This window comes from Aegilops tauschii, chromosome 5 (genome assembly GCF_002575655.3).
Source record: "Aegilops tauschii subsp. strangulata cultivar AL8/78 chromosome 5, Aet v6.0, whole genome shotgun sequence".
In the NCBI taxonomy this organism is placed as follows: Eukaryota; Viridiplantae; Streptophyta; class Magnoliopsida; order Poales; family Poaceae; genus Aegilops; species Aegilops tauschii.
Genome location: NC_053039.3, coordinates 85,884,243 through 85,907,681, shown reverse-complemented (window position 1 = coordinate 85,907,681; position 23,439 = coordinate 85,884,243).

Below are 23,439 nucleotides of genomic sequence, written 5' to 3'. Positions count from 1 at the left end.
AAACTAGTCACGTCGAACGATCCATATGCCACTTTAATTGCCACGTTGAATAGATGCGGGACAACGTTCAAACAAGGTTTTAATCGCCTCGCTCGCATGCATGCACGTCCGCCACCCGCGCATGCAAACCCACGTCGCCGCCCTTCCCATGCATGCAGGCCTCAGGCGCAGACAATGAGATGGCCCAACGGTCCATCCAGTGACCCAGCGGGTGAGGCTGGCGTGGGACGGCCCACCCGAATTAGGCCCAAGCGAGCTTCGCGCCGGGCACATCCCAGGGGTGCAGGGAGTTTAGTCCCACCTCGCCGAGCGAGGGGAGCTAGCACCGGTTTATATAGCGCGCTGAGCTTTCCCTCTCAAGTTCCTTTCTAAAGCGGGCAGCACATTGCCTAAACGTCTCCGTCCCTGCCCTGTGGGGCCTACTTGCTACCTGTTTTCACAATCTGGCGGGCCTCTGCATCCTGGCCCAATAAATGATTGGGTTACTAGTCGTATGCAGGTTGTTGAATTGTGAAAGCGGGCAAGTAGGCGGGCTTTTTTTGCACCGGCCCGATTACTTTTGTACACTGGGGGTATACATGTATTGTACGTGGGCGATTCGTTTTCCCTTGTCACGTGCGGCGGTCGTGGGCGTGGGCGGCGGCGGTCGAGGGCTAGCCACGCGGCCACGCGGCGCACGAAAACTTCCAAAAACGTCACATCCTATAAAGAGGGAGGGGAACCACCACCGGCCGCATCTCCCCCACCTTTTCCCCCAAATCGGCTCACCCCCTCTCTCCTTGCCGCATCGTCTCCCCCTCGTCTCCATCGCCCCGCCACTGCACCTACTCGCTCAACTCCACCGCCTCCCTCTCTCCGGTGGGTTCTCTTAGGCTTCGATGGTGCAAGGTGGTGGCGCTGCCGCCACTGCGCACGGAGTTGCAGTCGAGGCCGCGAACACCGCGGTAGATGCCGTCCAAGAAGTGGCCGCCGTCGGCGGTGCGGGAGATGCTGCACCCGCAGTCGTTGGATCGGTCGCTGCGGCGGCGGATCTCGTGGAGCAGGGGGTGGTGGGCTCGGAATCCGTCGTGCCGGACCTGGTGGTGACGGCGTTTGGCGGCGCACTGGATGCAGGTGCGGAGGCGAGCGACAAGCAGGTGGTGGATGTGGTAATCCTTCTCGTTCCCCTCCTCTCTTAGTTGTAGTTGTTAAGCAGAAGATTTAGTAGATAGGGTTTTTTATTGTAGATTTTTGATTGAATGCGGCACCCCCTTCTGCTTGTTAGGGTTTTTTGATTGAATGGGGAACCCCATTTGAGAGTTAGGATTTTTCGTAGTTGATTCGTGGTTGAATGCTAGAGAGATCATAATGAGAGTTGATTGCACTAAGATTTCCTTTCCTGAAGCTCATGGCATTACAATATACTATCCAATATAAGGTTCAGATTATAGGGCAGCAGATGCACCACTATGTACATTACATGAGCCAGATGAAGTAAATGCAATTACTTGTTGTCAACCAATGTACTACCTCCATTAATTGGCAGACCTGAGCACTCACAAAATTATTGTTGGTGCCCAGTCTGGCATTACAGTTTGAAGGACCACAGTCAGCATGATCTAAAATTTTAGTTTGACCAAGCTATCATTGTAGAATGCTTGACCTTTGGATAATTTTAGGTCAAAGTAACATTTTAGGTTATTAGAAGCACATTGCAGATTGCTTGACCTTTGTATACTATGTTATATGTAGTTAGTAGTATAATGAATTAATTACTTGTATTGCAGAATGAGGAAGCTGCTAGCAACAAGAGGAAGCTGGACATCGCTGGGTTCGACGACCCGTCTGAGTCTGACGATGACGAGGAGGTAACCCCAAGTTGTTTTTGGTCTGTTTATTAATCTGTGTGAGATGTTGTTTGTTGATGATGCCCTATATGAATGCCTCTAAATTGGAATGTTATATAGTTTATTCATTGATATCATAAAGTTGTGTTGTTTGGTCATTAATTAGCTCTAAATGGCATATTTGTGGTCTTTGATCATGAAACCTTATCTGAATGCACATAAATGGAAATATTGTGTTGTTTGTCCATTGAATTATTCTAAAATGGAAAGTTTTGTTGTACTTTCAATTAATTCCTCTGAAAGTTGTGTTGTTTGTGCATTAATTAGCTGTAAATGGGATATGTGTGATGTTTTTTCATGAAACCATATATGAATGCATATAAATGGAACCATTCTGTTGTTTGTCCATTAAAATCTTCTAAATGGAACTATTCTGTTGTTTGTGCATTAATTAGCTGTAAATGGGCTATTATGTTTGTTTGTTCATTAACGGGCAAGTAAATGGCAATTATTTGATGTTTGTTAATTACATTACTCTAAATGGGAAGTATGTATTTATGCAAATCATTTGTATGTGCAGTACAACTCTGGAGATGAGGTGGAGGAGTGGAACCACAAGTCCTTCATTGAGCATGAAGCCAACAAGATCAGGGAGAAGGGGAAGGCGGCGTACTACAAGTGCGGCAAGTTCAGGTGCCCATACTGCACCACTAAGCCAATTCCCAAGGATGGGCTGTATGAGCACCTTATGTCGCATGCACGTGCTGTAGCGACGAGTGGGAACGACATGAAGATCAGGGCAGAGCATGCAGCCCTCCTAAAGGCTATGGGTCCCATCTAGTCACCCTCTGTGAAGCTGGTAGTGGTACTCATCATCAATATAGTTGATGATGTTTAACTTTTGCGCTAGTATGGTTGTGAACTGTGAATCTGGAAGGTGGAAGTGTTTGTGAACTGTTAAGTAGTATGGCAGACTCTTAAGTAGTATGGCAGACTCTTAAGTATGGCAGAGACTTAATTAATCTAGTATGTCTCTGAAGTATATCAACTGTCTAGATGCAGGTCAGCTATGCTTTGTTGCAGTGTTTATATTCTGATGCTGCAATGATCACAGTAGGTGCTTCAATGTTGCTTGACTGATGAGACATGCTGCATACAGTGGGCATGTGCTTGGTAATGGTGTGTGCAAATAACAAGCCTTATCTACATAGGATAGATAGTAAAAAACATTGACTTGAGGTTTTCATAAGTTAGCATGATCGAATCTTCCATTACAAATATATTATTAAATTTAGAAAATGTTGAAAATCATTTTTTGTCAATGTTCTTAAGTTAGCATGATTGAATATTTCTTTCAAAAATAACCTAGCATTGTAAAATACTTTTTTCCAAAAATTTCTTTCATAGACATGTTTGGCACATGTGTGTCACCATGTACAGGAAAATTGGGGTGATTTGGAGGTGGTGGAAAAATTCACCTTTTTTCAAAAATATTTTACAATGCCCCCTTGAGGCATAGACCGATGTTTTCAGCAGTCAGTCTAGGGGGCATTGTAAATACTTTTTTCCAAAAATTTCTTTCATAGACATGTTTGGCACATGTGTGTCACCATGTATAGGAAAATTGGGGTGATTTGAAGGTGGTGGAAAAATTCACCTTTTTTCAAAAACTGGCTTAAGTAGACCAAATGGTCCCTCCGGAATGCGGGCATTTTTTCGACCACCTCCAAATCACCTCAATTTTGGCACACATGATCTCTTGCACAAAAAATGCTAGGTTTCCAAGGTTTTGTATTTTTTTGAATTTTTTTGAATTTATAATGCCCTCTAGACTGACTGCTGAAAACATCGGTCTATGCCTCAAGGGGGCATTGTAAAATACTTTTTTCCAAAAATTTCTTTCATAGACATGTTTGGCACATGTGTGTCACCATGTACAGGAAAATTGGGGTGATTTGGAGGTGGTGCAAAATTCACCTTTTTTCAAAAACTGGCTTAAGTTAGACCAAATGGTCCCTCCGGAATGCGGGCATTTTTTCGACCAACTCCAAATCACCTCAATTTTGGCACACATGATCTCTTGCACAAACAATGCTAGGTTTCCAAGGTTTTGTATTTTTTTGAATTTATTTGAATTTATAATGCCCTCTAGACTGACTGCTGAAAACATCGGTCTATGCCTCAAGGGGGCATTGTAAAATAATTTTTTCCAAAAATTTCTTTCATAGACATGTTTGGCACATGTGTGTCACCATGTACAGGAAAATTGGAGTGATTTGGAGGTGGTGGAAAAATTCACCTTTTTTCAAAAACTGGCTAAATTAGACCAAATGGTCCCTCCGGAATGCGGGCATTTTTTCGACCACCTCCAAATCACCTCAATTTTGGCACACATGATCTCTTGCACAAACAATGCAAGGTTTTCAAGGTTTTGTATTTTTTTGAATTTTTTTGAATTTATAATGCCCTCTAGACTGACTGCTGAAAACATCGGTCTATGCCTCAAGGGGGCATTGTAAAATAATTTTTTCCAAAACTTTATTTCATAGACATGTTTGGCACATGTGTGTCACCATGTACAAGAAAATTGGGGTGATTTGGAGGTGGTGGAAAAATTCACCTTTTTTCAAAAACTGGCATAAGTTAACAAAATGGTCCCTCGGGAATGCGGGCATTTTTTCGACCACCTCCAAATCACCTCAATTTTGGCACACATGATCTCTTGCACAAACAATGCTAGGTTTCCAAGGTTTTGTATTTTTTTGAATTTATTTGAATTTATAATGCCCTCTAGACTGACTGCTGAAAACATCGGTCTATGCCTCAAGGGGGCATTGTAAAATACTTTTTTCCAAAAATTTCTTTCATAGACATTTTTGGCACATGTGTGTCACCATGTACAGGAAAATTGGGGTGATTTGGAGGTGGTGGAAAAATTCACCTTTTTTAAAAAAGTGGCTTAAGTTTAGACCAAATAGTCCCTCCGGAATGCGGGCATTTTTTCGACCACCTCCAAATCACCTCAATTTTGGCACACATGATCTCTTGCACAAACAATGCTAGGTTTCCAAGGTTTTGTATTTTTTTGAATTTTTTTTGAATTTATAATGCCCTCTAGACTGACTGCTGAAAACATCGGTCTATGCCTCAAGGGGGCATTGTAAAATAATTTTTTCCAAAAATTTCTTTCATAGACATGTTTGGCACATGTGTGTCACCATGTACAAGAAAATTGGGGTGATTTGGAGGTGGTGGAAAATTCACCTTTTTTCAAAAACTGGCTTAAGTTAAGACCAAATGGTCCCTCCGGAATGCGGGCATTTTTTCGACCTCCTCCAAATCACCTCAATTTTGGCACACATGATCTCTTGCACAAACAATGCTAGGTTTCCAAGGTTTTGTATTTTTTTGAATTTTTTTGAATTTATAATGCCCTCTAGACTTACTGCTGAAAACATCGGTCTATGCCTCAAGGGGGCATTGTAAAATAATGTTTTACAAAAATTTCTTTCATAGACATGTTTGGCACATGTGTGTCACCATGTACAAGAAAATTGGGGTGATTTGGAGGTGGTGGAAAATTCACCTTTTTTCAAAAACTGGCTTAAGTTATAGACCAAATGGTCCCTCCGGAATGCGGGCATTTTTTCGACCACCTCCAAATCAGCTCAATTTTGGCACACATGATCTCTTGCACAAAAAATGCTAGGTTTCCAAGGTTTTGTATTTTTTTTGAATTTTTTTGAATTTATAATGCCCTCTAGACTGACTGCTGAAAACATCGGTCTATGCCTCAAGGGGGCATTGTAAAATAATTTTTCCAAAAATTTCTTTCATAGACATGTTTGGCACATGTGTGTCACCATGTACAAGAAAATTGGGGTGATTTGGAGGTGGTGGAAAATTCACCTTTTTTCAAAAACTGGCTTAAGTTATAGACCAAATGGTCCCTCCGGAATGCGGGCATTTTTTAACCACCTCCAAATCACCTCAATTTTGGCACACATGATCTCTTGCAAAAACAATGCTAGGTTTCCAAGGTTTTGTATTTTTTTGAATTTTTTTGAATTTATAATGCCCTCTAGACTGACTGCTGAAAACATCGGTCTATGCCTCAAGGGGCATTGTAAAATAATTTTTTCCAAAAATTTCTTTCATAGACATGTTTGGCACATGTGGGTCACCATGTACAGGAAAATTGGGGTGATTTGGAGGTGGTGGAAAAATTCACCTTTTTTCAAAAACTGGCTTAAGTTTAGACCAAATGGTCCCTCCGGAATGCGGGCATTTTTTCGACCAACTCCAAATCACCTCAATTTTGGCACACATGATCTCTTGCACAAAAAATGCTAGGTTTCCATGGTTTTGTATTTTTTTGAATTTTTTTGAATTTATAATGCCCTCTAGACTGACTGCTGAAAACATCGGTCTATGCCTCAAGGGGGCATTGTAAAATACTTTTTTCCAAACAGTTCTTTCATAGACATGTTTGGCACATGTGTGTCACCATGTAAAAGAAAATTGGGGTGATTTGGAGGTGGTGGAAAAATTCACCTTTTCTCAAAAACTGGCTTAAGTTAGACCAAATGGTCCCTCCGGAATGCGGGCATTTTTTCGACCACCTCCAAATCACCTCAATTTTGGCACACATGATCTCTTGCACAAACAATGCTAGGTTTCCAAGGTTTTGTAATGTTTTGAATTTTTTTGAATTTATAATGCCCTCTAGACTGACTGCTGAAAACATCGGTCTATGCCTCAAGGGGGCATTGTAAAACAATTTTTTTTCAAAAATTTCTTTCATAGACATGTTTGGCACATGTGTGTCACCATGTACAGGAAAATTGGGGTGATTTGGAGGTGGTGGAAAAATTCACCTTTTTTCAAAAACTGGCTTAAGTTAGACCAAATGGTCCCCCCGGAATGCGGGCATTTTTTCGACCAACTCCAAATCACCTCAATTTTGGCACACATGATCTCTTGCACAAACAATGCTAGGTTTCCAAAGTTTTGTATTTTTTTGAATTTATTTGAATTTATAATGCCCTCTAGACTCACTGCTGAAAACATCGGTCTATGCCTCAAGGGGGCATTGTAAAATAATTTTTTTCCAAACATTTCTTTCATAGACATGTTTGGCACATGTGTGTCACCATGTACAGGAAAATTGGGGTGATTTGGAGGTAGTGGAAAAATTCACCTTTTTTCAAAAACTGGCTTAAGTTAAAGACCAAATGGTCCCTCCGGAATGCGGGCATTTTTTTGACCACCTCCAAATCACCTCAATTTTGGCACACATGATCTCTTGCACAAACAATGCTAGGTTTCCAAGGTTTTGTATTTTTTTGAATTTATAATGCCCTCTAGACTGACTGCTGAAAATATCGGTCTATGCCTCAAGGGGGCATTGTAAAATAATTTTTTTCAAAACTTTCTTTCATAGACATGTGTGTCACCATGTACAGGAAAATTGGGGTGATTTGGAGGTGGTGGAAAAATTCACCTTTTTTCAAAAACTGGTTAAGTTAAAAGACCAAATGGTCCCTCCGGAATGCGGGCATTTTTTCGACCACCTCCAAATCACCTCAATTTTGGCACACATGATCTCTTGCACAAACAATGCTAGGTTTCCAAGGTTTGGTATTTTTTGAATTTATTTGAATTTATAATGCCCTCTAGACTGACTGCTGAAAACATCGGTCTATGCCTCAAGGGTTATTGTAAAATATTTTTTTCCAAAAATTTCTTTCATAGACATGTTTGGCACATGTGTGTCACCATGTACAGGAAAATTGGGGTGATTTGGAGGTGGTGGAAAAATTCACCTTTTTTCAAAAACTAGCTTAAGTTAGACCAAATGGTCCCTCCGGAATGCGGGCATTTTTTAACCACCTCCAAATCACCTCAATTTTGGCACACATGATTTCTTGCACAAACAATGCTAGGTTTCCAAGGTTTTGTATTTTTTTGTATTTTTTTGAATTTATAATGCCCTCTAGACTGACTGCTGAAAACATCGGTCTATGCCTCAAGGGGGCATTGTAAAATAATTTTTCCAAAAATTTCTTTCATAGACATGTTTGGCACATGTGTGTCACCATGTAGAAGAAAATTGGGGTGATTTGGAGGTGGTGGAAAAATTCACCTTTTTTCAAAAACTGGCTTAAGTTAACCAAATGGTCCCTCCGGAATGCGGGCATTTTTTCGACCACCTCCAAATCACCTAAATTTTGGCACACATGATCTCTTGCACAAACAATGCTAGGTTTCCAAGGTTTTGTATTTTTTTGAATTTATTTGAATTTATAATGCCCTCTAGACTGACTGCTGAAAACATCGGTCTATGCCTCAAGGGGCATTGTAAAATAATTTTTTCCAAAAATTTCTTTCATAGACATGTTTGGCACATGTGTGTCACCATGTACAGGAAAATTGGGGTGATTTGGAGGTGGTGGAAAAATTCACCTTTTTTCAAAAACTGGCTTAAGTTTAAGACCAAATGGTCCCTCCGGAATGCGGGCATTTTTTCGACCACCTCCAAATCACCTCAATTTTGGCACACATGATCTCTTGCAAAAACAATGCTAGGTTTCCAAGGTTTTGTATTTGTTTGAATTTTTTTGAATTTATAATGCCCTCTAGACTAACTGCTAAAAACATCGGTCTATGCCTCAAGGGCATTGTAAAATAATTTTTTCCAAAAATTTTCTTTCATAGACATGTTTGGCACATGTGTGTCACCATGTACAGGAAAATTGGGGTGATTTGGAGGTGGTGGAAAAATTCACCTTTTTTCAAAAACTGGCTTAAGTTAGACCAAATGGTCCCTCCGGAATGCGGGCATTTTTTCGACCACCTCCAAATCACCTCAATTTTGGCACACATGATCTCTTGCACAAACAATGCTAGGTTTCCAAGGTTTGGTATTTTTTGAATTTATTTGAATTTATAATGCCCTCTAGACTGACTGCTGAAAACATCGGTCTATGCCTCAAGGGTTATTGTAAAATATTTTTTTCCAAAAATTTCTTTCATAGACATGTTTGGCACATGTGTGTCACCATGTACAGGAAAATTGGGGTGATTTGGAGGTGGTGGAAAAATTCACCTTTTTTCAAAAACTAGCTTAAGTTAGACCAAATGGTCCCTCCGGAATGCGGGCATTTTTTAACCACCTCCAAATCACCTCAATTTTGGCACACATGATTTCTTGCACAAACAATGCTAGGTTTCCAAGGTTTTGTATTTTTTTGTATTTTTTTGAATTTATAATGCCCTCTAGACTGACTGCTGAAAACATCGGTCTATGCCTCAAGGGGGCATTGTAAAATAATTTTTCCAAAAATTTCTTTCATAGACATGTTTGGCACATGTGTGTCACCATGTAGAAGAAAATTGGGGTGATTTGGAGGTGGTGGAAAAATTCACCTTTTTTCAAAAACTGGCTTAAGTTAACCAAATGGTCCCTCCGGAATGCGGGCATTTTTTCGACCACCTCCAAATCACCTAAATTTTGGCACACATGATCTCTTGCACAAACAATGCTAGGTTTCCAAGGTTTTGTATTTTTTTGAATTTATTTGAATTTATAATGCCCTCTAGACTGACTGCTGAAAACATCGGTCTATGCCTCAAGGGGCATTGTAAAATAATTTTTTCCAAAAATTTCTTTCATAGACATGTTTGGCACATGTGTGTCACCATGTACAGGAAAATTGGGGTGATTTGGAGGTGGTGGAAAAATTCACCTTTTTTCAAAAACTGGCTTAAGTTAAGACCAAATGGTCCCTCCGGAATGCGGGCATTTTTTCGACCACCTCCAAATCACCTCAATTTTGGCACACATGATCTCTTGCAAAAACAATGCTAGGTTTCCAAGGTTTTGTATTTGTTTGAATTTTTTTGAATTTATAATGCCCTCTAGACTAACTGCTAAAAACATCGGTCTATGCCTCAAGGGCATTGTAAAATAATTTTTTCCAAAAATTTTCTTTCATAGACATGTTTGGCACATGTGTGTCACCATGTACAGGAAAATTGGGGTGATTTGGAGGTGGTGGAAAAATTCACCTTTTTTCAAAAACTGGCTTAAGTTAGACCAAATGGTCCCTCCGGAATGCGGGCATTTTTTCGACCAACTCCAAATCACCTCAATGTTGGCACACATGATCTCTTGCACAAAAAATGCTAGGTTTCCATGCTTTGGTATTTTTTTGAATTTTTTTGAATTTATAATGCCCTCTAGACTGACTGCTGAAAACATCGGTCTATGCCTCAAGGGGGCACTGTAAAATAATTTTTTTTCAAAAATTTCTTTCATAGACATGTTTGGCACATGTGTGTCACCATGTACAGGAAAATTGGGGTGCTTTGGAGGTGGTGGAAAAATTCACCTTTTTTCAAAAACTGGCTTAAGTTTAAGACCAAATGGTCCCTCCGGAATGCGGGCATTTTTTCGACCACCTCCAAATCACCTCAATTTTGGCACACATGATCTCTTGCACAAACAATGCTAGGTTTCCAAGGTTTTGTATTTTTTTGAATTTATTTGAATTTATAATGCCCTCTAGACTGACTGCTGAAAACATCGGTCTATGCCTCAAGGGGCATTGTAAAAAAAAATTCCAAAAATTTCTTTCATAGACATGTTTGGCACATGTGTGTCACCATGTAGAGGAAAATTGGGGTGATTTGGAGGTGGTGGAAAAATTCACCTTTTTTCAAAAACTGGCTTAAGTTAGACCAAATGGTCCCTTCGGAATGCGGGCATTTTTTCGACCACCTCCAAATCACCTTATTTTGGCACACATGATCTCTTGCAAAAACAATGCTAGGTTTCCAAGGTTTTGTATATTTTTTGAATTTATAATGCCCTCTAGACTGACTGCTGAAAACATCGGTCTATGCATCAAGGGGCATTGTAAAATAATTTTTTCCAAAAAATTTCTTTCATAGACATGTTTGGCACATGTGCGTCACAATGTACAGGAAAATTGGGGTGATTTGGAGGTGGTGGAAAAATTCACCTTTTTTCAAAAACTGGCTTAAGTTTAGACCAAATGGTCCCTCCGGAATGCGGGCATTTTTTCGACCAACTCCAAATCACCTCAATTTTGGCACACATGATCTCTTGCACAAAAAATGCTAGGTTTCCATGGTTTTGTATTTTTTTGAATTTTTTTGAATTTATAATGCCCTCTAGACTGACTGCTGAAAACATCGGTCTATGCCTCAAGGGGGCATTGTAAAATACTTTTTTCCAAACATTTCTTTCATAGACATGTTTGGCACATGTGTGTCACCATGTACAAGAAAATTGGGGTGATTTGGAGGTGGTGGAAAATTCACCTTTTTTCAAAAACTGGCTTAAGTTAAGACCAAATGGTCCCTCCGGAATGCGGGCATTTTTTCGACCAACTCCAAATCACCTCAATTTTGGAACACATGATCTCTTGCACAAACAATGCTAGGTTTCCAAGGTTTTGTATTTTTTTGAATTTATTTGAATTTATAATGCCCTCTAGACTGACTACTAAAAACATCGGTCTATGTCTCAAGGGGCATTGTAAAAAAAAATCCAAAAATTTCTTTCATAGACATGTTTGGCACATGTGTGTCACCATGTACAGGAAAATTGGGGTGATTTGGAGGTGGTGGAAAAATTCACCTTTTTTCGAAAACTGGCTTAAGTTAGACCAAATGGTCCCTCCGGAATGGGGGCATTTTTTCGACCACCTCCAAATCACTTCAATTTTATCACACATGATCTCTTGCAAAAACAATGCTAGGTTTCCAAGGTTTTGTATTTATTTGAATTTTTTTGAATTTATAGTGCCCTCTAGACTGACTGCTGCAAACATCGGTCTATGCCTCAAGGGGCATTGTAAAATAATTTTTTCCAAAACTTTTCTTTCATAGACATGTTTGGCACATGTGTGTCACCATGTACAGGAAAATTGGGGTGATTTGGAGGTGGTGGAAAAATTCACCTTTTTTCAAAAACTGGCTTAAGTTAGACCAAATGGTCCCTCCGGAATGCGGGCATTTTTTCGACCAACTCCAAATCACCTCAATTTTGGCACACATGATCTCTTGCACAAAAAATGCTAGGTTTCCATGGTTTTGTATTTTTTTGAATTTTTTTGAATTTATAATGCCCTCTAGACTGACTGCTGAAAACATCGGTCTATGCCTCAAGGGGGCATTGTAAAATAATTTTTTCCAAACATTTCTTTCATAGACATGTTTGGCACATGTGTGTCACCATGTACAGGAAAATTGGGGTGCTTTGGAGGTGGTGGAAAAATTCACCTTTTTTCAAAAACTGGCTTGAGTTACCAAATGGTCCCTCCGGAATGCGAGCATTTTTTCGACCAACTCCAAATCACCTCAATTTTGGCACACATGATCTCTTGCACAAACAATGCTAGGTTTCCAAGGTTTTGTATTTTTTTGAATTTATTTGAATTTATAATGCCCTCTAGACTGACTGCTGAAAACATCGGTCTATGTCTCAAGGGGGCATTGTAAAATATATTTTTTCCAAAAATTTCTTTCATAGATATGTGTGTCACCATGTACAGGAAAATTGGGGTGATTTGGAGGTGGTGGAAAAATTCACCTTTTTTCAAAAACTGGCTTAAGTTAGACCAAATGGTCCCTCCGGAATGCGGGCATTTTTTCGACCACCTCCAAATCACCTCAATTTTGGCACACATGATCTCTTGCAAAAACAATGCTAGGTTTCCAAGGTTTTGTATTTGTTTGAATTTTTTTGAATTTATAATGCCCTCTAGACTAACTGCTAAAAACATCGGTCTATGCCTCAAGGGCATTGTAAAATAATTTTTTCCAAAAATTTTCTTTCATAGACATGTTTGGCACATGTGTGTCACCATGTACAGGAAAATTGGGGTGATTTGGAGGTGGTGGAAAAATTCACCTTTTTTCAAAAACTGGCTTAAGTTAGACCAAATGGTCCCTCCGGAATGCGGGCATTTTTTCGACCAACTCCAAATCACCTCAATGTTGGCACACATGATCTCTTGCACAAAAAATGCTAGGTTTCCATGCTTTGGTATTTTTTTGAATTTTTTTGAATTTATAATGCCCTCTAGACTGACTGCTGAAAACATCGGTCTATGCCTCAAGCCACTGTAAAATAATTTTTTTTCAAAAATTTCTTTCATAGACATGTTTGGCACATGTGTGTCACCATGTACAGGAAAATTGGGGTGCTTTGGAGGTGGTGGAAAAATTCACCTTTTTTCAAAAACTGGCTTAAGTTTAAGACCAAATGGTCCCTCCGGAATGCGGGCATTTTTTCGACCACCTCCAAATCACCTCAATTTTGGCACACATGATCTCTTGCACAAACAATTCTAGGTTTCCAAGGTTTTGTATTTTTTTGAATTTATTTGAATTTATAATGCCCTCTAGACTGACTGCTGAAAACATCGGTCTATGCCTCAAGGGGCATTGTAAAAAAAAATTCCAAAAATTTCTTTCATAGACATGTTTGGCACATGTGTGTCACCATGTAGAGGAAAATTGGGGTGATTTGGAGGTGGTGGAAAAATTCACCTTTTTTCAAAAACTGGCTTAAGTTAGACCAAATGGTCCCTTCGGAATGCGGGCATTTTTTCGACCACCTCCAAATCACCTTATTTTGGCACACATGATCTCTTGCAAAAACAATGCTAGGTTTCCAAGGTTTTGTATATTTTTTGAATTTATAATGCCCTCTAGACTGACTGCTGAAAACATCGGTCTATGCATCAAGGGGCATTGTAAAATAATTTTTCCAAAAAATTTCTTTCATAGACATGTTTGGCACATGTGTGTCACAATGTACAGGAAAATTGGGGTGATTTGGAGGTGGTGGAAAAATTCACCTTTTTTCAAAAACTGGCTTAAGTAGACCAAATGGTCCCTCCGGAATGCGGGCATTTTTTCGACCAACTCCAAATCACCTCAATTTTGGAACACATGATCTCTTGCACAAACAATGCTAGGTTTCCAAGGTTTTGTATTTTTTTGAATTTATTTGAATTTATAATGCCCTCTAGACTGACTACTAAAAACATCGGTCTATGTCTCAAGGGGCATTGTAAAAAAAAATCCAAAAATTTCTTTCATAGACATGTTTGGCACATGTGTGTCACCATGTACAGGAAAATTGGGGTGATTTGGAGGTGGTGGAAAAATTCACCTTTTTTCGAAAACTGGCTTAAGTTAGACCAAATGGTCCCTCCGGAATGGGGGCATTTTTTCGACCACCTCCAAATCACTTCAATTTTATCACACATGATCTCTTGCAAAAACAATGCTAGGTTTCCAAGGTTTTGTATTTATTTGAATTTTTTTGAATTTATAGTGCCCTCTAGACTGACTGCTGCAAACATCGGTCTATGCCTCAAGGGGCATTGTAAAATAATTTTTTCCAAAACTTTTCTTTCATAGACATGTTTGGCACATGTGTGTCACCATGTACAGGAAAATTGGGGTGATTTGGAGGTGGTGGAAAAATTCACCTTTTTTCAAAAACTGGCTTAAGTTAGACCAAATGGTCCCTCCGGAATGCGGGCATTTTTTCGACCAACTCCAAATCACCTCAATTTTGGCACACATGATCTCTTGCACAAAAAATGCTAGGTTTCCATGGTTTTGTATTTTTTTGAATTTTTTTGAATTTATAATGCCCTCTAGACTGACTGCTGAAAACATCGGTCTATGCCTCAAGGGGGCATTGTAAAATAATTTTTTCCAAACATTTCTTTCATAGACATGTTTGGCACATGTGTGTCACCATGTACAGGAAAATTGGGGTGCTTTGGAGGTGGTGGAAAAATTCACCTTTTTTCAAAAACTGGCTTGAGTTACCAAATGGTCCCTCCGGAATGCGAGCATTTTTTCGACCAACTCCAAATCACCTCAATTTTGGCACACATGATCTCTTGCACAAACAATGCTAGGTTTCCAAGGTTTTGTATTTTTTTGAATTTATTTGAATTTATAATGCCCTCTAGACTGACTGCTGAAAACATCGGTCTATGTCTCAAGGGGGCATTGTAAAATATTTTTTTCCAAAAATTTCTTTCATAGACATGTTTGGCACATGTGTGTCACCATGTACAAGAAAATTGGGGTGATTTGGAGGTGGTGGAAAAATTCACCTTTTTTCAAAAACTGGCTTAAGTTAGACCAAATGGTCCCTCCGGAATGCGGGCATTTTTTCGACCACCTCCAAATCACCTCAATTTTGGCACACATGATCTCTTGCACAAACAATGCTAGGTTTCCAAGGTTTTGTATTTTTTTGAATTTATTTGAATTTATAATGCCCTCTAGACTGACTGCTGAAAACATCGGTCTATGCCTCAAGGGGCATTGTAAAATAATTTTTTCCAAAAATTTCTTTCATAGACATGTGTGTCACCATGTACAGGAAAATTGGGGTGATTTGGAGGTGGTGGAAAAATTCACCTTTTTTCAAAAACTGGCTTAAGTTAGACCAAATGGTCCCTCCGGAATGCGGGCATTTTTTCGACCACCTCCAAATCACCTCAATTTTGGCACACATGATCTCTTGCAAAAACAATGCTAGGTTTCCAAGGTTTTGTATTTGTTTGAATTTTTTTGAATTTATAATGCCCTCTAGACTAACTGCTAAAAACATCGGTCTATGCCTCAAGGGCATTGTAAAATAATTTTTTCCAAAAATTTTCTTTCATAGACATGTTTGGCACATGTGTGTCACCATGTACAGGAAAATTGGGGTGATTTGGAGGTGGTGGAAAAATTCACCTTTTTTCAAAAACTGGCTTAAGTTAGACCAAATGGTCCCTCCGGAATGCGGGCATTTTTTCGACCAACTCCAAATCACCTCAATGTTGGCACACATGATCTCTTGCACAAAAAATGCTAGGTTTCCATGCTTTGGTATTTTTTTGAATTTTTTTGAATTTATAATGCCCTCTAGACTGACTGCTGAAAACATTGGTCTATGCCTCAAGGGGGCACTGTAAAATAATTTTTTTTCAAAAATTTCTTTCATAGACATGTTTGGCACATGTGTGTCACCATGTACAGGAAAATTGGGGTGCTTTGGAGGTGGTGGAAAAATTCACCTTTTTTCAAAAACTGGCTTAAGTTTAAGACCAAATGGTCCCTCCGGAATGCGGGCATTTTTTCGACCACCTCCAAATCACCTCAATTTTGGCACACATGATCTCTTGCACAAACAATGCTAGGTTTCCAAGGTTTTGTATTTTTTTGAATTTATTTGAATTTATAATGCCCTCTAGACTGACTGCTGAAAACATCGGTCTATGCCTCAAGGGGCATTGTAAAATAATTTTTTACAAAAATTTCTTTCATAGACATGTTTGGCACATGTGTGTCACCATGTACAAGAAAATTGGGGTGATTTGGAGGTGGTGGAAAAATTCACCTTTTTTCAAAAACTGGCTTAAGTTAGACCAAATGGTCCCTTCGGAATGCGGGCATTTTTTCGACCACCTCCAAATCACCTTATTTTGGCACACATGATCTCTTGCAAAAACAATGCTAGGTTTCCAAGGTTTTGTATATTTTTTGAATTTATAATGCCCTCTAGACTGACTGCTGAAAACATCGGTCTATGCATCAAGGGGCATTGTAAAATAATTTTTTCCAAAAAATTTCTTTCATAGACATGTTTGGCACATGTGTGTCACAATGTACAGGAAAATTGGGGTGATTTGGAGGTGGTGGAAAAATTCACCTTTTTTCAAAAACTGGCTTAAGTAGACCAAATGGTCCCTCAAAATGCGGGCATTTTTTCGACCAACTCCAAATCACCTCAATTTTGGAACACATGATCTCTTGCACAAACAATGCTAGGTTTCCAAGGTTTTGTATTTTTTTGAATTTATTTGAATTTATAATGCCCTCTAGACTGACTACTAAAAACATCGGTCTATGTCTCAAGGGGCATTGTAAAAAAAAATCCAAAAATTTCTTTCATAGACATGTTTGGCACATGTGTGTCACCATGTACAGGAAAATTGGGGTGATTTGGAGGTGGTGGAAAAATTCACCTTTTTTCGAAAACTGGCTTAAGTTAGACCAAATGGTCCCTCCGGAATGGGGGCATTTTTTCGACCACCTCCAAATCACTTCAATTTTATCACACATGATCTCTTGCAAAAACAATGCTAGGTTTCCAAGGTTTTGTATTTATTTGAATTTTTTTGAATTTATAGTGCCCTCTAGACTGACTGCTGCAAACATCGGTCTATGCCTCAAGGGGCATTGTAAAATAATTTTTTCCAAAACTTTTCTTTCATAGACATGTTTGGCACATGTGTGTCACCATGTACAGGAAAATTGGGGTGATTTGGAGGTGGTGGAAAAATTCACCTTTTTTCAAAAACTGGCTTAAGTTAGACCAAATGGTCCCTCCGGAATGCGGGCATTTTTTCGACCAACTCCAAATCACCTCAATTTTGGCACACATGATCTCTTGCACAAAAAATGCTAGGTTTCCATGGTTTTGTATTTTTTTGAATTTTTTTGAATTTATAATGCCCTCTAGACTGACTGCTGAAAACATCGGTCTATGCCTCAAGGGGGCATTGTAAAATAATTTTTTCCAAACATTTCTTTCATAGACATGTTTGGCACATGTGTGTCACCATGTACAGGAAAATTGGGGTGCTTTGGAGGTGGTGGAAAAATTCACCTTTTTTCAAAAACTGGCTTGAGTTACCAAATGGTCCCTCCGGAATGCGAGCATTTTTTCGACCAACTCCAAATCACCTCAATTTTGGCACACATGATCTCTTGCACAAACAATGCTAGGTTTCCAAGGTTTTGTATTTTTTTGAATTTATTTGAATTTATAATGCCCTCTAGACTGACTGCTGAAAACATCGGTCTATGCCTCAAGGGGGCATTGTAAAATATATTTTTCCAAAAATTTCTTTCATAGACATGTTTGGCACATGTGTGTCACCATGTACAAGAAAATGGGGGTGATTTGGAGGTGGTGGAAAAATTCACCTTTTTTCAAAAACTGGCTTAAGTTAGACCAAATGGTCCCTCCGGAATGCGGGCATTTTTTCGACCACCTCCAAATCACCTCAATTTTGGCACACATGATCTCTTGCACAAACAATGCTAGGTTTCCAAGGTTTTGTATTTTTTTGAATTTTTTTGAATTTATAATGCCCTCTAGACTGACTGCTGAAAACATCGGTCTATGCCTCAAGGGGGCATTGTAAAATAATTTTTTCCAAAAATTTCTTTCATAGACATGTTTGGCACATGTGGGTCACCATGTACAGGAAAATTGGGGTGATTTGGAGGTGGTGGAAAAATTCACCTTTTTTCAAAAACTGGCTTAAGTTTAAGACCAAATGGTCCCTCCGGAATGCGGGCATTTTTTCGACCAACTCCAAATCACCTCAATTTTGGCACACATGATCTCTTGCACAAAAAATGCTAGGTTTCCATGGTTTTGTATTTTTTTGAATTTTTTTGAATTTATAATGCCCTCTAGACTGACTGCTGAAAACATCGGTCTATGCCTCAAGGGGGCATTGTAAAATACTTTTTTCCAAACATTTCTTTCATAGACATGTTTGGCACATGTGTGTCACCATGTAAAAGAAAATTGGGGTGATTTGGAGGTGGTGGAAAAATTCACCTTTTCTCAAAAACTGGCTTAAGTTAGACCAAATGGTCCCTCCGGAATGCGGGCATTTTTTCGACCACCTCCAAATCACCTCAATTTTGGCACACATGATCTCTTGCACAAACAATGCTAGGTTTCCAAGGTTTTGTAATGTTTTGAATTTTTTTGAATTTATAATGCCCTCTAGACTGACTGCTGAAAACATCGGTCTATGCCTCAAGGGGGCATTGTAAAACAATTTTTTTTCAAAAATTTATTTCATAGACATGTTTGGCACATGTGTGTCACCATGTACAGGAAAATTGGGGTGATTTGGAGGTGGTGGAAAAATTCACCTTTTTACAAAAACTGGCTTAAGTTAGACCAAATGGTCCCCCCGGAATGCGGGCATTTTTTCGACCAACTCCAAATCACCTCAATTTTGGCACACATGATCTCTTGCACAAACAATGCTTGGTTTCCAAAGTTTTGTATTTTTTTGAATTTATTTGAATTTATAATGCCCTCTAGACTCACTGCTGAAAACATCGGTCTATGCCTCAAGGGGGCATTGTAAAATAATGTTTTACAAAAATTTCTTTCATAGACATGTTTGGCACATGTGTGTCACCATGTACAAGAAAATTGGGGTGATTTGGAGGTGGTGGAAAATTCACCTTTTTTCAAAAACTGGCTTAAGTTATATGGTCCCTCCGGAATGCGGGCATTTTTTCGACCACCTCCAAATCAGCTCAATTTTGGCACACATGATCTCTTGCACAAAAAATGCTAGGTTTCCAAGGTTTTGTATTTTTTTTTGAATTTTTTTGAATTTATAATGCCCTCTAGACTGACTGTTGAAAACATCGGTCTATGCCTCAAGGGGGCATTGTAAAATAATTTTTCCAAAAATTTCTTTCATAGACATGTTTGGCACATGTGTGTCACCATGTACAAGAAAATTGGGGTGATTTGGAGGTGGTGGAAAATTCACCTTTTTTCAAAAACTGGCTTAAGTTATAGACCAAATGGTCCCTCCGGAATGCGGGCATTTTTTAACCACCTCCAAATCACCTCAATTTTGGCACACATGATCTCTTGCAAAAACAATGCTAGGTTTCCAAGGTTTTGTATTTTTTTGAATTTTTTTGAATTTATAATGCCCTCTAGACTGACTGCTGAAAACATCGGTCTATGCCTCAAGGGGCATTGTAAAATAATTTTTTCCAAAAATTTCTTTCATAGACATGTTTGGCACATGTGGGTCACCATGTACAGGAAAATTGGGGTGATTTGGAGGTGGTGGAAAAATTCACCTTTTTTCAAAAACTGGCTTAAGTTAGACCAAATGGTCCCTCCGGAATGCGGGCATTTTTTCGACCAACTCCAAATCACCTCAATTTTGACACACATGATCTCTTGCACAAACAATGCTAGGTTTCCAAGGTTTTGTATTTTTTTGAATTTATTTGAATTTATAATGCCCTCTAGACTGACTGCGGAAAACATCGGTCTATGCCTCAAGGGGCATTGTAAAATAATTTTTTTCAAAAATTTCTTTCATAGACATGTTTGGCACATGTGTGTCACCATGTACAGGAAAATTGGGGTGATTTGGAGGTTGTGGTAAAATTCACCTTTTTTCAAAAACTGGCTTAAGTTAGACCAAATGGTCCCTCCGGAATGCGGGCATTTTTTCGACCAACTCCAAATCACCTCAATTTTGGCACACATGATCTCTTGCACAAACAATGCTAGGTTTCCAAGGTTTTGTATTTTTTTGAATTTATTTGAATTTATAATGCCCTCTAGACTGACTGCTGAAAACATCGGTCTATGCCTCAAGGGGGCATTGTAAAATAATTTTTTACAAAAATTTCTTTCATAGACATGTTTGGCACATGTGTGTCACCATGTACAAGAAAATTGGGGTGATTTGGAGGTGGTGGAAAAATTCACCTTTTTTCAAAAACTGGCTTAAGTTAGACCAAATGGTCCCTCCGGAATGCGGGCATTTTTTCGACCAACTCCAAATCACATCAATTTTGACACACATGATCTCTTGCACAAACAATGCTAGGTTTCCAAGGTTTTGTATTTTTTTGAATTTTTCTGAATTTATAATGCCCTCTAGACTGACTGCTGAAAACATCGGTCTATGCCTCAAGGGGCATTGTAAAATAATTTTTTTCAAAAATTTCTTTCATAGACATGTTTGGCACATGTGTGTCACCATGTACAGGAAAATTGGGGTGATTTGGAGGTGGTGGAAAAATTCACCTTTTTTCAAAAACTGGCTTAAGTTAGACCAAATGGTCCCTCCGGAATGCGGGCATTTTTTCAACCAACTCCAAATCACCTCAATTTTGGCACACATGATCTCTTGCACAAACAATGCTAGGTTTCCAAGGTTTTGTATTTTTTTGAATTTTTTTGAATTTATAATGCCCTCTAGACTGACTGCTGAAAACATCGGTCTATGCCTCAAGGGGGCATTGTAAAATAATTTTTTACAAAAATTTCTTTCATAGACATGTTTGGAACATGTGTGTCACCATGTACAAGAAAATTGGGGTGATTTGGAGGTGGTGGAAAAATTCACCTTTTTTCAAAAACTGGCTTAAGTTAGACCAAATGGTCCCTCCGGAATGCGGGCATTTTTTCGACCACCTCCAAATCACCTCAATTTTGGCACACATGATCTCTTGCACAAACAATGCTAGGTTTCCAAGGTTTTGTATTTTTTTGAATTTTTCTGAATTTATAATGCCCTCTAGACTGACTGCTGAAAACATCGGTCTATGCCTCAAGGGGGCATTGTAAAATAATTTTTTTCAAAAAATTCTTTCATAGACATGTTTGGCACATGTGTGTCACCATGTACAGGAAAATTGGGGTGATTTGGAGGTGGTGGAAAAATTCACCTTTTTTCAAAAACTGGCTTAAGTTAGACCAAATGGTCCCTCCGGAATGCGGGCATTTTTTCAACCAACTCCAAATCACCTCAATTTTGACACACATGATCTCTTGCACAAACAATGCTAGGTTTCCAAGGTTTTGTATTTTTTTGAATTTATTTGAATTTATAATGCCCTCTAGACTGACTGCTGAAAACATCGGTCTATGCCTCAAGGGGCATTGTAAAATAATTTTTTTCAAAAATTTCTTTCATAGACATGTTTGGAACATGTGTGTCACCATGTACAGGAAAATTGGGGTGATTTGGAGGCTGTGGAAAAATTCACCTTTTTTCAAAAACTGGCTTAAGTTAAGACCAAATGGTCCCTCCGGAATGCGGGCATTTTTTTGACCAACTCCAAATCACCTCAATTTTGGCACACATGATCTCTTGCACAAACAATGCTAGGTTTCCAAGGTTTGGTATTTTTTTTGAATTTATTTGAATTTATAATGCCCTCTAGACTGACTGTTGAAAACATCGGTCTATGCCTCAAGGGTTATTGTAAAATAATTTTTTCCAAAAATTTCTTTCATAGACATGTTTGGCACATGTGTGTCACCATGTACAGGAAAATTGGGGTGATTTGGAGGTGGTGGAAAAATTCACCTTTTTTCAAAATCTAGCTTAAGTTAAGACCAAATGGTCCCTCCGGAATGCGGGCATTTTTTCAACCAACTCCAAATCACCTCAATTTTGGCACACATGATCTCTTGCACAAACAATGCTAGGTTTCCAAGGATTTGTATTTTTTTGAATTTTTTTGAATTTATAATGCCCTCTAGACTGACTGCTGAAAACATCGGTCTATGCCTCAAGGGGGCATTGTAAAATAATTTTTTCCAAAAATTTTCTTTCATAGACATGTTTGGCACATGTGTGTCACCATGTATAGGAAAATTGGGGTGATTTGGAGGTGGTGGGAAAATTCACCTTTTTTCAAAAACTGGCTTAAGTTAGACCAAATGGTCCCTCCGGAATGCGGGCATTTTTTCGACCAACTCCAAATCACCTCAATTTTGGCACACGTGATCTCTTGCACAAACAATGCTAGGTTTCCAAGGTTTTGTATTTTTTTGAATTTTTTTGAATTTATAATGCCCTCTAGACTGACTGCTGAAAACATCGGTCTATGCCTCAAGGGGGCATTGTAAAATAATGTTTTTCAAAAATTTCTTTCATAGACATGTTTGGCACATGTGTGTCACCATGTACAAGAAAATTTGGGTGATTTGGAGGAGGTGATTTGGAGGAGGTGGTGGGCAATGTCAGTTCGAAAACTCTAGAGATACTTCCTCAACCAATGATGCGACCCAGGGACCTTCATGCAAAAACTAGGCACCTGCATGCAAGAGTCGGGGACCTGCATGTGAATAGTGATTCATCAAGGCCTTGACAGCTGCTGGCACAGCGGCTGCCGCCCGATTTGCATGCAGCGAAGATGAACGTGCATGGAGGTTTCTCAAATATTTCCAAGCACACCCTACTGGGCCCCGCTTATTTAAAAAATACGTCAGTCATTAATGATCTCTAAATGAAGAATATGCATGATGATTATGAATATGCGTGACAACCATAGTAAGGGTGAAGAATCATATTCATCCTACAATGAGGACCAACGCTTGCTAAAATCACCTCGATGAAGGTATTTAAGCAAGTAAAGGAGCTGGTCGAGGGGCGAGGTGGGACTATTTTTAGTTACACGAGAACAACGCGCGAGATCGTACGTGACGTGGGCCGTCCGGAGCTGCAACCTCGGATGGGCCGGTGTTTGGGTCGACGTAGTAAAATGGCCTGCCATGCATGAGCCGTGCAGACCGTGGGATCGCGCGGGAGATCCGTCTGGCGGCCGTGCGTGCGTGCAGAAATACATCACAAAAATTATTCTACTCGAAAATAACAAGTGCTCCATGCTAGCCCTTATTCCTGTTCGAAATACATCATCATTCTTAAAGTTGGACATCAAATGATACACACAGAAAATGAAAACGAAAGAT